Genomic DNA, 12,199 nt, shown 5'->3' with positions numbered 1-12,199 from the left:
AAAAAACTTCCAAGTCCAAATTTCGAGCGGGTGGGGTTTGTAAATTTTCGTGAGGGCAGAAAAATCTTCCGACTGCAAATTCCAGGCGGGTCCTCGGGTTTTGTAATTTTCGCGAGGGCAGACGACTCATGTACGTGATCCAAAACCGGTCAACTTATTTTTTTGGTTAACGCCCAAAGTTTTGAACTCAAATCGAGTTGGCTACCTCGACTCGAATCGCCTCCGAATTTTTCGCACAACCCATGTCACCGTGCTCGACTTGATTCTAAGTGCCCCGAGTCATGTACGTGGTCCAAAAGAGGTCAATCTTTTTTTTTTGGGGGGTTAATGCCCAAAGTTTTCAACTCGAACCGTGTCGGCAACCCCGACACGAATCGCGTCGAGCCTTAACCGCCTCCAATTTTTTCGCACGACTCATGTCATCGTGCTCGACATGATTCTAAGTGCGCTGAGTCATGTGCGTGATCCAAAGGCGGTCAACTCTTTTTTTCGGTTAACGCCCAAAGTTTTCAACCCAAATTGTGTCGGCGACCCCGACTCGTATCGCCTCGAGCCTTAACCGCCTCCAGTTTTTTCGCAGGACTCATGTCACCGTGCTCGACTTGGTGCCCCGAGTCATGTACGTGATCCAAAAGCGGTTAACTTCTTCCTTCTTTGGTTAACACCCAAAGATTTCAACCCGAATCGTGTCAGCAACCCCAACTCAAATTTCCTCGAGCCTTAATCGCCTGCAATTTTTTCGAACCACTCATGTCACCGTGCTTGACTTGATTCTATGTGCCCCAAGTCATGTACATGATCCAAAAGCGATTAACTCTTTTTCTGGCTAACGGCCAAAGTTTTCGAATCGACTCAGCTACCCCGACTCGAATTGCCTCGAGCCTTAACCGCCTCCATTTTTTTTTTCCCTCGACTCATGTAATCGCACTCGCCTTGATTCTGAGTGGCCCGAGTCACTTACGTGATCCAAAACCGGGTAACTTTTTCTTTTTTCTTTTTTTTGTAAAGTCCCAAAGTTTTGAACTCGAATAGAGTCGGATGCCCCGACTCGAGTCGTCTCCAAATTTTTCGCACGACTCATGTCACCGTGCTCGACTTGATTCTAAGTGCCCCGAGCCGTGTACATGATGCAAAAGCGGTTAACTTTTTCTTTTTGGTTAACGCCCAAAGTTTTCAACCCGACCCGCCTCGGCAACCTCGACTCGAAGCGCCTCGAGCCTTAATGGCCTGCAATGTTTTTGCACGACTCATGCCACCGTCGACTTTTCGCTCGAATCATGTCACCCAGGGCACCTCGATGCTACGTGACCCGAGCCCTGTGCGCGATCCAAAACCGGGTAACGTTTTTTTTTTTAACTCCCAAAATTTCATTCTTTTTTGCCTTACGAGGCCTATCATGATCTCTTTTTATAAAGAAAATTCTCAAATCGAATCATTTTGGCTACCCTACCTCGAATCCAGCTAGCTAGGCGTAACGCCTCGAGTCGGCTCGGCAATACGTGAACTGAAACTTGTGCGTGATCCAAAAGCGGGTAACTTGTTTTTTTTTTTTTTTTGTAATGCGCAAAATTTAGCGCTTTTCGCTGTACAGGGCCTCTCATGATTTTTTTTGTTTTTTTTTTTTTTTTCCCCTCGTCGACCCACTCTGGCGACCCAGTCGGGTCGTCCGAGGCTGGGGCGACGGAGATGGGTTGACCTAGTCGGGTGACCCAAGTTGGGTCGACCCAGGCGTACGATCCTGGCTGGGGACAGCAAGTCGATTCTATAAGTTTGCTTGCCAATTTTGCTAGCCAGGTCGGCTCACCAAGTCATCTAACCATGTGGTCTTTGCCAAATCAAGAATTGACTCTTTAAGTCCACTCACAGCTCGTCAAGCCGGCTCACCAAGATGACTTACCGTCTCGCCTCACCAGGTTGCCCCACCAGGTCGCCTCTTCTTTAAGACCGCTCACCATGTCGGCTCCCCAAGTCACCTCACCGAGTCGACTATTCAGGTTGCCTCACCAAGTCGACCCCTTAAGTTCGCTCACCAAGTCAGCTCACCAAGTCGAATCACCTAGTCGTTTTACCACCTTGCCCCAGCAGGTGTGCTCGCCAAGTCGCCCCGCCGAGTTGCTTCTCTAAGCCCACTCACCATGTCAGCTCACCAAGTCGATTGTTCAAGTGCGTTGCCAAGTCAACTCTTTAAGTTCGCTCGCCAGGTCAGCCCGCCCAAGTCGCCTCTTTAAGTTCGTTCGCTAGGTCGGCCCGCCCAAGTCGCATCAGCGGGCTAACTCGCCGAGTCACCTCACGAAGTTGACTCTTTAAGTGCGCTCACCAAGTCAGCTCACCAAGTCGACTCACCATCTCGCCTAGATAAGTTGGCTTGCCGAGTTACCCCACCAAGTCGTCGCCTCTTTAAGCTCGCTCACCGTGTCAGCTCGTCAGGTCGGCTCACCAAGTCGACTAATCAAGTAGGCCCACCAAGTCGCCTCAAGGATAGCTCCTCACCATGAGTCGCCTCACCATGTTGACTCAATGAGTCGCCTCACCATGTTGACTCTTTGAGCCCGCTCGCCGGGTCGCCTCACCAAGTCGGCTCGAGTACGTTGCCAAGTCGACTCTTTAAGTTCGCTCGCCGGGTCGACTCGCCAAGTCAGCTCACCATGTCATCTCAACGAACCAACTCGCCGAGTCGCCTCACCACGTCGGCTCTCTAATACCACTCGCCAAGTCGCCCCACCAACTCGCCCCGTTAGGCCCACTCACCACATCGCCCCGTTAGGCCCACTCTCACCAAGTGGACTCTTTAAGTCTGCTCATAAAGTCGAGCCACCAAGTACTCTCACCAAGTTGACTCTTTAAGTCCTTTCATCGAGTCACCCCACCAAGTCAACTCTTTAGGTCCGTTCATAGAGTCACCCCACCAAGTCGACCCTTCAAGTGCGTTCATCAAGTCACCCCACCAAGTCGACTCTTTAAGTTCATTCATCAAGTCACCCCGCTAGGTCAGCCCACAAATTACTCTCACCAAGTCGACTCTTTAAGTTCGTTCATCAAGTCACCCCGCCAGGTCGGCCCACCGAGTGGACTCTTTAAGTTTGTTCATGAAGTCACTCTGCCAAGTCGGCCCACCAGGTCGACTCTTTAAGTTCGTTCATCAAGTCACCAGAATAACTACTCTCACCAAGTCGACTCTATAAGTCCGTTCATCAAGTCGGCCCACCAAGTACTCCCACCAAGTCGACTCTTTAAGTCCGTTCATCAGTTCACCCCGCCAAGTACTCTCACCAAGTCAACTCTTTAGGTCCGTTCATCAAGTCACCCCGCCAAGTCGACCCTTTAAGTCCGTTCATCAAGTCGCCCCCCCCCGAGTTGCTTCTCTAAGCCCACTCACCATGTCAGCTCACCAAGTCGATTGTTCAAGTGCGTTGCCAAGTCAACTCTTTAAGTTCGCTCGCCAGGTCAGCCCGCCCAAGTCGCCTCTTTAAGTTCGTTCGCCAGGTCGGCCCGCCCAAGTCGCATCAGCGGGCTAACTCGCCGAGTCACCTCACGAAGTTGACTCTTTAAGTGCGCTCACCAAGTCAGCTCACCAAGTCGACTCACCATCTCGCCTCGATAAGTTGGCTTGCCAAGTTACCCCACCAAGTCGTCCCCTCTTTAAGCCCGCTCACCGTGTCAGCTCGTCAGGTCAGCTCACCAAGTCGACTAATCAAGTAGGCCCACCAAGTCGCCTCAAGGATAGCTCCTCACCATGAGTCGCCTCACCATGTTGACTCAATGAGTTGCCTCACCATGTTGACTCTTTGAGCCCGCTCGCCGGGTCGCCTCACCAGGTCGGCTCGAGTACGTTGCCAAGTCGACTCTTTAAGTTCGCTCGCCGGGTCGACTCGCCAAGTCAGCTCACCATGTCATCTCAACGAACCAACTCGCCGAGTCGCCTCACCACGTCGGCTCTCTAATACCACTCGCCAAGTTGCCCCACCAACTCGCCCCGTTAGGCCCACTCACCACATCGCCCCGTTAGGCCCACTCTCACCAAGTGGACTCTTTAAGTCTGCTCATAAAGTCGAGCCACCAAGTACTCTCACCAAGTCGACTCTTTAAGTCCTTTCATCGAGTCACCCCACCAAGTCAACTCTTTAGGTCCGTTCATAGAGTCACCCCACCAAGTCGACCCTTCAAGTGCGTTCATCAAGTCACCCCACCAAGTCGACTCTTTAAGTTCATTCATCAAGTCACCCCGCCAGGTCAGCCCACAAATTACTCTCACCAAGTCGACTCTTTAAGTTCGTTCATCAAGTCACCCCGCCAGGTCGGCCCACCGAGTGGACTCTTTAAGTTCGTTCATGAAGTCACTCTGCCAAGTCCGCCCACCAGGTCGACTCTTTAAGTTCGTTCATCAAGTCACCCCGCCAGGTCAGCCCACCAACTACTCTCACCAAGTCGACTCTTTAAGTTTGCTCACCAAGTCACCCCGCCAGGTCGGCCCACCAAGTACTCTCACCAGGTCGACTCTTTAGGTTTGTTCATCAGGTCACCCCACCGAGTACTCTCACCAAGTCGACTCTTTAAGTTCGTTCATCAAGTCGCCCCGCCAGGTCGGCCCACCAAGTACTCTCACCAAGTCGACCCTTTAAGTTCGGTCATCAACTCACCCCGCCAGGTCGGCCCACCAAGTACTCTCACAAAGTCGACTCTTTAGGTTCGTTCATCAATTCACCCCGCCAGCTCGGCCCACCAAGTTCTCTCACCAGGTCGACTCTTTAAGTTCGTTCATCAAGTCACCCCGCCAGTTCGACCCACCAAGTACTCTCACAAAGTCGACTCTCTAAGTTCGTTCATCAAGTCACCCTGCCAGGTCAGCCCACCAAGTACTCTCACCAAGTCACCCCGCTAGTTCGACCCACCAAGTCGACCCTTTAAGTTCGTTCATCAAGTCACCCGGCCAAGTCGGCCCACCAAGTCGACTCTTTAAATCCGTTCATCAAGTCACGTGACCAGGTCAGCCCACCGGGTACTCTCACCAAGTCGTCTCTTTAAGTTTGTTCATCAAGTCACCCGGCCAGGTCGGCCCACCAAGTACTCTCACCAAGTCGACTCTCTAAGTCCGTTCATCAAGTCACCCCGCCAGGTCGGCCCACCAAGTCGAATCTTTAAGTCCGTTCATCAAGTCACCCCACCAAGTACTCTAACCAAGTCGATTCTTTGAGTGCGTTCATCAAGTCACCCGACCAACTACTCTCACCAAGTCGACTCTTTAACTATGTTCATCAAGTCACCCCACCAAGCACTCTCACCACGTCAACTCTTTAGGTCCGTTCATAAAGTCACCCCACCAAGTCGACCCTTCAAGTGCGTTCATCAAGTCACCCCACCAAGTACTCTCACCAATTTGACTCTTTAAGTCTTTTCATCAAGTCACCACACCAAGTCAACTCTTTAGGACCGTTCATCAAGTCACCTCGCCAAGTCGACCCTTGAAGTCCGTTCATCAAGTCACCCCACCAAGTACTCCCACCAAGTCGACTCTTTAAGTCAGTTCACGAAGTCACCCAACCAGGTCGACCCACCAAGGACTCTCACCAAGTCGACTCTCTAAGTCTGTTCATCAGGTCACCCCACCGAGTACTCTCACCAAGTCAACTCTTTAGGTCCGTTCATCAGGTCACCCCGCAAAGTCGACCCTCTAAGTTCGTTCATCGAGTCACCCCACCAAGTCGACTGTTTAAGTCCTTTCATCAAGTCACCCCGCCAAGCCGACTCTTTAAGTCCGTTCATCAAGTCACCAGAACAACTACTCTCACCAAGTCGACTCTATAAGTCCGTTCATCAAGTCGGCCCACCAAGTACTCCCACCAAGTCGACTCTTTAAGTCCGTTCATCAGTTCACCCCGCCAAGTACTCTCACCAAGTCAACTCTTTAGGTCCGTTCATCAAGTCACCCCGCCAAGTCGACCCTTTAAGTCCGTTCATCAAGTCGCCCCCCCCGAGTTGCTTCTCTAAGCCCACTCACCATGTCAGCTCACCAAGTTGATTGTTCAAGTGCGTTGCCAAGTCAACTCTTTAAGTTCGCTCGCCAGGTCAGCCCGACCAAGTCGCCTCTTTAAGTTCGTTCGCCAGGTCGGCCCGCCCAAGTCGCATCAGCGGGCTAACTCGCCGAGTCACCTCACGAAGTTGACTCTTTAAGTGTGCTCACCAAGTCAGCTCACCAAGTCGACTCACCATCTCGCCTCGATAAGTTGGCTTGCCGAGTTACCCCACCAAGTCGTCCCCTCTTTAAGCCCGCTCACCGTGTCAGCTCGTCAGGTCGGCTCACCAAGTCGACTAATCAAGTAGGCCCACCAAGTCACCTCAAGGATAGCTCCTCACCATGAGTCGCCTCACCATGTTGACTCAATGAGTTGCCTCACCATGTTGACTCTTTGAGCCCGCTCGCCGGGTCGCCTCACCAAGTCGGCTCGAGTACGTTGCCAAGTCGACTCTTTAAGTTTGCTCGCCGGGTCGACTCGCCATGTCAGCTCACCATGTCATCTCAACGAACCAACTCGCCGAGTTGCCTCACCACGTCGGCTCTCTAATACCACTCGCCAAGTCGCCCCACCAACTCGCCCCGTTAGGCCCACTCACCACATCGCCCCGTTAGGCCCACTCTCACCAAGTGGACTCTTTAAGTCTGCTCATAAAGTCGAGCCACCAAGTACTCTCACCAAGTCGACTCTTTAAGTCCTTTCATCGAGTCATCCCACCAAGTCAACTCTTTAGGTCCGTTCATAGAGTCACCCAACCAAGTCGACCCTTCAAGTGCGTTCATCAAGTCACCCCACCAAGTCGACTCTTTAAGTTCATTCATCAAGTCACCCTGCCAGGTCAGCCCACAAATTACTCTCACCAAGTCGACTCTTTAAGTTCGTTCATCAAGTCACCCCGCCAGGTCGGCCCACCGAGTGGACTCTTTAAGTTCGTTCATGAAGTCACTCTGCCAAGTTGGCCCACCAGGTCGACTCTTTAAGTTCGTTCATCAAGTCACCCCGCCAGGTCAGCCCACCAACTACTCTCACCAAGTCGACTCTTTAAGTTTGCTCACCAAGTCACCCCGCCAGGTCGGCCCACCAAGTACTCTCACCAGGTCGACTCTTTAGGTTTGTTCATCAGGTCACCCCACCGAGTACTCTCACCAAGTCGACTCTTTAAGTTCGTTCATCAAGTCGCCCCGCCAGGTCGGCCCACCAAGTACTCTCACCAAGTCGACCCTTTAAGTTCGGTCATCAACTCACCCCGCCAGGTCGGCCCTCCAAGTACTCTCACAAAGTCGACTCTTTAGGTTCGTTCATCAATTCACCCCGCCAGCTCGGCCCACCAAGTTCTCTCACCAGGTTGACTCTTTAAGTTCGTTCATCAAGTCACCCCGCCAGTTCGACCCACCAAGTACTCTCACAAAGTCGACTCTCTAAGTTCGTTCATCAAGTCACCCTGCCAGGTCAGCCCACCAAGTACTCTCACCAAGTCACCCCGCTAGTTCGACCCACCAAGTTGACCCTTTAAGTTCGTTCATCAAGTCACCCGGCCAAGTCGGCCCACCAAGTCGACTCTTTAAGTCCGTTCATCAAGTCACGTGACCAGGTCAGCCCACCGGGTACTCTCACCAAGTCGTCTCTTTAAGTTTGTTCATCAAGTCACCCGGCCAGGTCGGCCCACCAAGTACTCTCACCAAGTCGACTCTCTAAGTCCGTTCATCAAGTCACCCCGCCAGGTCGGCCCACCAAGTCGAATCTTTAAGTCCGTTCATCAAGTCAGCCCACCAAGTACTCTAACCAAGTCGATTCTTCGAGTGCGTTCATCAAGTCACCCGACCAACTACTCTCACCAAGTCGACTCTTTAACTATGTTCATCAAGTCACCCCACCAAGCACTCTCACCATGTCAACTCTTTAGGTCCGTTCATAAAGTCACCCCACCAAGTCGACCCTTCAAGTGCGTTCATCAAGTCACCCCACCAAGTACTCTCACCAATTCGACTCTTTAAGTCTTTTCATCAAGTCACCACACCAAGTCAACTCTTTAGGACCGTTCATCAAGTCACCTTGCCAAGTCGACCCTTGAAGTCTGTTCATCAAGTCACCCCACCAAGTACTCCCACCAAGTCAACTCTTTAAGTCAGTTCACGAAGTCACCCAACCAGGTCGGCCCACCAAGGACTCTCACCAAGTCGACTCTCTAAGTCTGTTCATCAGGTCACCCCACCGAGTACTCTCACCAAGTCAACTCTTTAGGTCCGTTCATCAGGTCACCCCGCAAAGTCGACCCTCTAAGTTCGTTCATCGAGTCACCCCACCAAGTCGACTGTTTAAGTCCTTTCATCAAGTCACCCCGCCAAGCCGACTCTTTAAGTCCGTTCATCAAGTCACCAGAATAACTACTCTCACCAAGTCGACTCTATAAGTCCGTTCATCAAGTCGGCCCACCAAGTACTCCCACCAAGTCGACTCTTTAAGTCCGTTCATCAGTTCACCCCACCAAGTACTCTCACCAAGTCAACTCTTTAGGTCCGTTCATCAAGTCACCCCGCCAAGTCGACCGTTTAAGTCCGTTCATCAAGTCACCCCCCCCGAGTTGCTTCTCTAAGCCCACTCACCATGTCAGCTCACCAAGTCGATTGTTCAAGTGCGTTGCCAAGTCAACTCTTTAAGTTCGCTCGCCAGGTCAGCCCGCCCAAGTCGCCTCTTTAAGTTCGTTCGCCAGGTCGGCCCGCCCAAGTCGCATCAGCGAGCTAACTCGCCGAGTCACCTCACGAAGTTGACTCTTTAAGTGCGCTCACCAAGTCAGCTCACCAAGTCGACTCACCATCTCGCCTCGATAAGTTGGCTTGCCGAGTTACCCCACCAAGTCGTCCCCTCTTTAAGCCCGCTCACCGTGTCAGCTCGTCAGGTCGGCTCACCAAGTCGACTAATCAAGTAGGCCCACCAAGTCGCCTCAAGGATAGCTCCTCACCATGAGTCGCCTCACCATGTTGACTCAATGAGTCACCTCACCATGTTGACTCTTTGAGCCCGCTCGCCGGGTCGCCTCACCAAGTCGGCTCGAGTACGTTGCCAAGTCGACTCTTTAAGTTCGCTCGTCGGGTCGACTCGCCAAGTCAGCTCACTATGTCATCTCAACGAACCAACTCGCCGAGTCGCCTCACCACGTCGGCTCTCTAATACCACTCGCCAAGTTGCCCCACCAACTCGCCCCGTTAGGCCCACTCACCACATCGCCTCGTTAGGCCCACTCTCACCAAGTGGACTCTTTAAGTCTGCTCATAAAGTCGAGCCACCAAGTACTCTCACCAAGTCGACTCTTTAAGTCCTTTCATCGAGTCACCCCACCAAGTCAACTCTTTAGGTCCGTTCATAGAGTCACCCCACCAAGTCGACCCTTTAAGTGCGTTCATCAAGTCACCCCACCAAGTCGACTCTATAAGTTCATTCATCAAGTCACCCCGCCAGGTCAGCCCACAAATTACTCTCACCAAGTCGACTCTTTAAGTTTGTTCATCAAGTCACCCCGCCAGGTCGGCCCACCGAGTGGACTCTTTAAGTTCGTTCATGAAGTCACTCTGCCAAGTCGGCCCACCAGGTCGACTCTTTAAGTTCATTCATCAAGTCACCCCGCCAGGTCAGCCCACCAACTACTCTCACCAAGTCGACTCTTTAAGTTTGCTCACCAAGTCACCCCGCCAGGTCGGCCCACCAAGTACTCTCACCAGGTCGACTCTTTAGGTTTGTTCATCAGGTCACCCCACCGAGTACTCTCACCAAGTCGACTCTTTAAGTTCGTTCATCAAGTCGCCCCGCCAGGTCGGCCCACCAAGTACTCTCACCAAGTCGACCCTTTAAGTTCGGTCATCAACTCACCCCGCCAGGTCGGCCCACCAAGTACTCTCACAAAGTCGACTCTTTAGGTTCGTTCATCAATTCACCCCGCCAGCTCGGCCCACCAAGTTCTCTCACCAGGTCGACTCTTTAAGTTCGTTCATCAAGTCACCCCGCCAGTTCGACCCACCAAGTACTCTCACAAAGTCGACTCTCTAAGTTCGTTCATCAAGTCACCCTGCCAGGTCAGCCCACCAAGTACTCTCACCAAGTCACCCCGCTAGTTCGACCCACCAAGTCGACCCTTTAAGTTCGTTCATCAAGTCACCCGGCCAAGTCGGCCCACCAAGTCGACTCTTTAAGTCCGTTCATCAAGTCACGTGACCAGGTTAGCCCACCGGGTACTCTCACCAAGTCGTCTCTTTAAGTTTGTTCATCAAGTCACCCGGCCAGGTCGGCCCACCAAGTACTCTCACCAATTCGACTCTCTAAGTCCGTTCATCAAGTCACCCCGCCAGGTCGGCCCACCAAGTCGAATCTTTAAGTCCGTTCATCAAGTCACCCCACCAAGTACTCTAACCAAGTCGATTCTTCGAGTGCGTTCATCAAGTCACCCGACCAACTACTCTCACCAAGTCGACTCTTTAACTATGTTCATCAAGTCACCCCACCAAGCACTCTCACCACGTCAACTCTTTAGGTCCGTTCATAAAGTCACCCCACCAAGTCGACCCTTCAAGTGCGTTCATCAAGTCACCCCACCAAGTACTCTCACCAATTCGACTCTTTAAGTCTTTTCATCAAGTCACCACACCAAGTCAACTCTTTAGGACCGTTCATCAAGTCACCTCGCCAAGTCGACCCTTGAAGTCCGTTCATCAAGTCACCCCACCAAGTACTCCCACCAAGTCGACTCTTTAAGTCAGTTCACGAAGTCACCCAACCAGGTCGGCCCACCAAGGACTCTCACCAAGTCGACTCTCTAAGTCTGTTCATCAGGTCACCCCACCGAGTACTCTCACCAAGTCAACTCTTTAGGTCCGTTCATCAGGTCACCCCGCAAAGTCGACCCTCTAAGTTCGTTCATCGAGTCACCCCACCAAGTCGACTGTTTAAGTCCTTTCATCAAGTCACCCCGCCAAGCCGACTCTTTAAGTCCGTTCATCAAGTCACCAGAACAACTACTCTCACCAAGTCGACTCTATAAGTCCGTTCATCAAGTCGGCCCACCAAGTACTCCCACCAAGTCGACTCTTTAAGTCCGTTCATCAGTTCACCTCGCCAAGTACTCTCACCAAGTCAACTCTTTAGGTCCGTTCATCAAGTCACCCCGCCAAGTCGACCCTTTAAGTCCGTTCATCAAGTCGCCCCCCCCGAGTTGCTTCTCTAAGCCCACTCACCATGTCAGCTCACCAAGTCGATTGTTCAAGTGCGTTGCCAAGTCAACTCTTTAAGTTCGCTCGCCAGGTCAGCCCGCCCAAGTCGCCTCTTTAAGTTCGTTCGCCAGGTCGGCCCGCCCAAGTCGCATCAGCGGGCTAACTCGCCGAGTCACCTCACGAAGTTGACTCTTTAAGTGCGCTCACCAAGTCAGCTCACAAAGTCGACTCACCATCTCGCCTTGATAAGTTGGCTTGCCGAGTTACCCCACCAAGTCGTCCCCTCTTTAAGCCCGCTCACCGTGTCAGCTCGTCAGGTCAGCTCACCAAGTCGACTAATCAAGTAGGCCCACCAAGTCGCCTCAAGGATAGCTCCTCACCATGAGTCGCCTCACCATGTTGACTCAATGAGTCGCCTCACCATGTTGACTCTTTGAGCCCGCTCGCCGGGTCGCCTCACCAAGTCGGCTCGAGTACGTTGCCAAGTTGACTCTTTAAGTTCGCTCGCCGGGTCGACTCGCCAAGTCAGCTCACCATGTCATCTCAACGAACCAACTCGCCGAGTCGCCTCACCACGTCGGCTCTCTAATACCACTCGCCAAGTCGCCCCACCAACTCGCCCCGTTAGGCCCACTCACCACATCGCCCCGTTAGGCCCACTCTCACCAAGTGGACTCTTTAAGTCTGCTCATAAAGTCGAGCCACCAAGTACTCTCACCAAGTCAACTCTTTAAGTCCTTTCATCGAGTCACCCCACCAAGTCAACTCTTTAGGTCCGTTCATAGAGTCACCCCACCAAGTCGACCCTTCAAGTGCGTTCATCAAGTCACCCCACCAAGTCGACTCTTTAAGTTCATTCATCAAGTCACCCCGCCAGGTCAGCCCACAAATTACTCTCACCAAGTCGACTCTTTAAGTTCGTTCATCAAGTCACCCCGCCAGGTCGGCCCACCGAGTGGACTCTTTAAGTTCGTTCATGAAGTCACTCTG

Source organism: Cupressus sempervirens, chromosome 2 (genome assembly GCF_028749045.1).
Source record: "Cupressus sempervirens isolate cs-2001-9-10 chromosome 2, ASM2874904v1, whole genome shotgun sequence".
In the NCBI taxonomy this organism is placed as follows: Eukaryota; Viridiplantae; Streptophyta; class Pinopsida; order Cupressales; family Cupressaceae; genus Cupressus; species Cupressus sempervirens.
Note: the sequence above shows the minus strand (reverse complement) of the source record.